The following is a 5,189-nucleotide window of genomic DNA, read 5'->3' as shown; positions in this document are numbered from 1 at the left end:
TTCATGAACTGTATTTTGGTACAAAATAAGAAAAGTAAAATCCAACAGATTTATCGACACAGATTTCCCATACGACACACAACATTTTCTTCTTACTACCGTCTAGAACTTTATCTTGGGCCCCCCCCAAAAAAAAAAAAATATATTTTTCAAGCATTCACCTTAGAGATCAGATATTGTTGACCAAATGTCTCGTATGACATTCATGGAATAGTCTTAAGCTGATGGAAATTGAAAACTGAGTAAGCACCTAAGAACATATTCTATTCATGTGTATAGTCATCATACGTAACTTACATTAAAAACAGCTTTTGAAAACATCCCCACCCTTGCCCATTTATCGCAAATGATATGCGTAAATACTTGCCAATTGCGTTCTCATTGTTTAAAAAAAGACATGGAAATCATATTCAAAACTACAGCAGCAAATTGATCTCTCTAAAATTTATATTTGTATCAGGGTGAATGAAAACTTGCCTTTAATAATAACTGTTTGAAAAAGCTCAATTGGTGTTGTCATCTGAATCTTAGCCATTCAACTCCGTGATAGCTGTTACATTATCATCTAATTATCCAGCTTTTGTAATACTAGATGTACCTACGCAAATCTGCTATATAGGCCTTCTCCATGTGTTTAGAGTTGATATGTGCAGATTATTTTTTGCAGCTGGTTGCTTGTTTTGTAATCATTCATTAGTATAGTTCAATAGTCTTACCCATAACTTTTCCCCAAATGCATAAAATTACAACATGAAAGGAAAAATCACATGATAAAATGTTTCCAGTAATATCTTATCATTTCTTTTTCATTTGCGATAAATTGCCTTTGCCTCGTGAGAAAATGATTAGAAAAAATTGTCTCTATCTCGTATATCTGGATGTGATATGCAGATTAATAGAAATTCATCCTAATTTGAAACCATAAAGAGAACAGCGGAGTTTTCTGCATTATATTATTCCAAGGACGGTCTTTCTGTCTACAACTGAGAGAATACATTGCAAAGATATTATATACATATTTATTTTTTAATTGATCTTTCATTTTGTGGTCGTCTTGCCATTTACAGCAAATTGAATTTATTTCTTATCAAAGTGTGCAAACATATGTTAAAGACTAATTTGGGAGTATAGTCGATCGTGTTTTATTGAAATTATCAGGATAGTTATCTAATTGTCTACTCATGACTTTATTCAAATTCAAGACATTGTAGCAAACATATATGTTATACATACAAAGAGCAGGCCCATTTACATTGGTAACACAACAAAACGAAATCTTTGCATGGGTTGCAAACAAAACTAAACATGAATTGTAAATTACAGTTGACTTTATATAATGATCTGATGCTGATTTGATCAATGCATGGATTTGTGTGTTTATGCCCAGTCAAATGAAGATGAAATATATACCACTGACTATTATATAGACCATGCTTTATAATACATGTACATGTATTTGTTATTGTTATTGCATGGCAATACAACTGAAGCTGTTGACTAATTTATGTTTCATTTGTGTGCAATCATTGTCATGTTGCATTTAGTTTCTGGTTTTGTCAGTTTTGAGATAGAAGGACTTTTATCCATGTATCATATTCTAACATCCTTCTCTCCTCTGAGAATGTTAAAGATGTTTAAGAAGGTCACAAGTTGTTTTTCTTTTCACTCACACAAGAGTACAATATGTGAGAAAACACCTCATTTATATTTATGTAGAGTTAGTTGTTCTGGGTTTTTTTTGGGGGGGTGGCTTATATTATACATGTATGAACTAATACGCAGCAATGAGACACATTGATATGATAAGCACTATATGTTGCTTATTATTATTTAGTTTTTTTTCAATAAAAGATATGAAATGGTCTTAAAATTCACTAAAATGTAATATTTAATCAAGGTTTAAAACAAAGATGTTTTAAATGAAATTTATAACAGTTGAAAATATATTTTTTGTGCACGGTGCAGGATTTCATGTGTGAAGTTTGTGTTGATGCCATGTATTCAACATAATTAATTCCCATTTTCGCAGTATCATACAATTTTCTTTGATGTTTTCTTGTTTATGTTTTTTGTACAGAAAAATTATTACAAAACATGGTTGTATGGTTTATTGTTCTGATTTAATTATAGTTAGTGGCCACCAGTTTAACAAATATGCACATCATTTATATTAGAGGTATATGGATCATTTAGCTAAATGAAAATTGATTTTAATGGTATAATTTCTATACAATTAAATGTTATGAACATCCTTTATTTTTGCTATTAAAGAAAATATGAAAATGGCATAATACATGTTTGTTTGTTGTATTTTTTACCTTGCAAAATAAATGGTGGTGGTGTTGGTGGGAATTATGATGATGATGATGGTGATCATGATGATGGTGATAGGGAGATGGGGTGGGGGCTGAGGGACAATTATGTTGGAAAATGACAGGGCAAATTGTTATGCCGAGGTTCGTTTAAAGATTATATTTCTGTCTGTTGATGTTTATGGTTTTAATCTGGGTTTAGCAGAGAAAAAGTCATCTCACCACCCAAGCATCTCCCCCTATGCATGCCTGCTTGGGGCCGAACAATTCCACACTTCACACTTGTTCTATCCGCCTGTGACAGCGGCGATCACTTACAATGTGATGTTGCTTGTACTTATTGATATTTATTTGGAATGCCTATATTGATAAGGATACATTCGAAATATAATTACATTTGTAAGACAAACCTAAAGTTCACTCCTTTATAATTGTACTTTTTGTGTTTATCTATGGACAAAATGTGTCTACGCATAATGTAAACCTTTGTAAGGATGCACATTAATTCCTTTAAATGGTTTGTTTTTGGTGAAATCATGATCCTTGAACACCCTTTATCGATGGATATCATTTAGGCTGGAGATTAATCACAGCTATAGACCTCGGTGTATGAGATGAGATAACATGGTTTGGTCCAGTGTGTCGCCCAAAACAACCCCCTCCCCCAGACAACTCCTTCCGAATATTTACTTATTTGGTGGAAAAGCAAACTTAGGAAGCACTACAGAAGCCATTGAAAAGCTGGTATACATTGCTCTATTGCGGAAAACAAATAGACCGTTTAACAAACGGGCTTCATTAATACAAGTTCCTTAGAGAGGTTTAGATCTACGGATACAATACACCTCTTAACTGAAACGCTCTTTTTTTAATTTTGCTTGGGTTTTCTACAACTTCCTTCCTCAAAAGATCAGGTCTTTTTCTTCTTTTTCATTGCTTACCCAGCGCCTCACATTATGAGCCAACCGGGCGGGTTGAGGGTGCCAATTTCTGTGGCTTAGAGAGAGAAAAAAGTTTGTGCTTTAATTTGTGGATCTTTCGATTTTTTGTTTAAGTTTCTCACTTTCCATTGTTGTAGATGTAGTTTTATGATGGCGGAAGCTATTGGATTTAATTGCCGGAGTTATCAAATGACGGAGAACTCAATTCGTTCTAGTAGGATCCATGATTTAAACTGAAGGCAGTGATATTATAGGAAGTTCGGACATACCTCAGGTAAGAATACGCTCGAATAAATAATCTCTGTGTTATTGAATACAAGTTTATGATGTGTACGGGGTATTAAGTTTGTTCCTTTGTAAATTTCGTAATTGACTTTTATTTGTTATAATAGAAACGGAATTAAAAAAAAAGGTTTGTGATGCGAGAGATGTCACCAAAGTGTCATCATTTTCCTATTGAAAAGTTCATTCATTTAATAAAAAAAAAAACGTTTGTACAATGAAGGTTCCCCGAATTCCAACGACCCTGCGTCCCGGTGTATTCTCCAAAGGGAGTATTATTCATTATGAGATTAATTTATTGATGCCAATCTCATATCAAATTGTCATAGAGATATACATCTAATATCGCCTAATTATAATACATATCTATGAATGGAATCTATTTAATGAACAGTGCATCAGTGTTTCGTGTCATAAATCAATTCGTGTCGTTAAGCTGGTATTGTCACCTGTCTGTCGGAAGTGCATGGCCTTATTATAATGCTTTGACTTGCAATAAAAAACATTCAACAAACGGCAAGACGGCGATACCAAAGATGATTTAGCTTTAACACCCAGGCGAATATAGATCGGGGTAATTTAGTCTGCGCCTCCCCCCCCCCTGGTAAGTTTGTTTTTTGTATTTTTTATGTTTACTAGTACTAATTTTATTCATTTTTATTGGTTATCACAATTTCCTTAACTAAAAGATATTCGTCTTTCATTCTTTATTTCGTTCTTTTTGTGGGGAAGGGAGGGGGAGAGGACGTGTCATTTGTTGTTGTTTGGGGTTGGGATTGGGTAGTGTTACCTCCCCCCCCCCCATGATCATACTTGATTCCAACCCCACCCCTAGATACAACACCTTACCTACGGGATATATAAACCGATTTTTATTTTCTACTGCCTTTTCTTTAGCAGGTGAATTTCAACGAACAGTGACGAATACAAATGGCGTCAGGAGTAAAATGAAAAAAATGAAATGGACAAGTGTTACTGTAATCCGCCCATGCTTGCTTGATAACAGGTAAAAACTACATTAACATGCTACTCTCACTCTCTATCCCCCGCTCTCTCTCCATCTATCTGTGTTTGTTTCTCCTGTCTTGATTTCTGTCTGCCTGTCTGACTACCCCAGCACTCTCCCCGCCTCTCTCATCATTTCCTCTATTCTAACCCCCTCTCTTTTTTTTTCTGTCTTGTCTCTTTCGATCTCATGTTATCTCCATCTCGAGCTTCTCCTTTTTCTTCTTCTTCTTCCTCTTTTTGTCTTTCTGTCATCCCGTCTGTACCTCAAATTTCTCCTCCTTTCTCGCCTATAGTCCCTTCTATTCCAGCCCGCTCCCGGCCCCTCCCCCTCGATCTCCCATCTCGTCTGCTCGATCTCCATGCTCAGTTGCTCACTCTCGATCCCCCCTCTCTTAATCTCTCTCTCTCTCCCTCTCTTGATCCCTCCCTTTCTTTAATTCTCTTTTCTAATTTCATATTTTTTGGATTAACTCGAGTAAGTGTTAATATGGTTGCATGACCGAAAGAAGACTGAATTGATGTTTAAATTTCAGAAGGATATTTTAATAGTCTATCTCTATGACTTTGTTCAACAAGATGAATAACACCGACTAAAGTTATATTAGGTAGCCTTTTAAGCGACGATAATAGGTGTTGATGACCGCAG

General features: G+C 35.0%; 1 long non-coding RNA gene across 1 annotated transcript in view; it reads left to right on the top strand.

The window, feature by feature from the left end:
* The first annotated feature begins 3,126 nt into the window (after positions 1–3,126).
* The window catches only part of LOC135156732 (uncharacterized), a 3,940-nt gene continuing 1,877 nt past the window's right edge, over positions 3,127–5,189 (top strand). Inside the window, exons 1-2 of the long non-coding RNA XR_010295752.1 lie at positions 3,127–3,527; positions 4,433–4,541. This is a non-coding gene — a long non-coding RNA (uncharacterized LOC135156732). The remainder of the gene's footprint in view (positions 3,528–4,432; positions 4,542–5,189) is intronic.

This window comes from Lytechinus pictus, chromosome 14, assembly GCF_037042905.1.
Source record: "Lytechinus pictus isolate F3 Inbred chromosome 14, Lp3.0, whole genome shotgun sequence".
NCBI lineage: Eukaryota > Metazoa > Echinodermata > Echinoidea > Temnopleuroida > Toxopneustidae > Lytechinus > Lytechinus pictus.
Note: the sequence above shows the minus strand (reverse complement) of the source record. Positions and strands in the feature narration are given on the sequence as shown.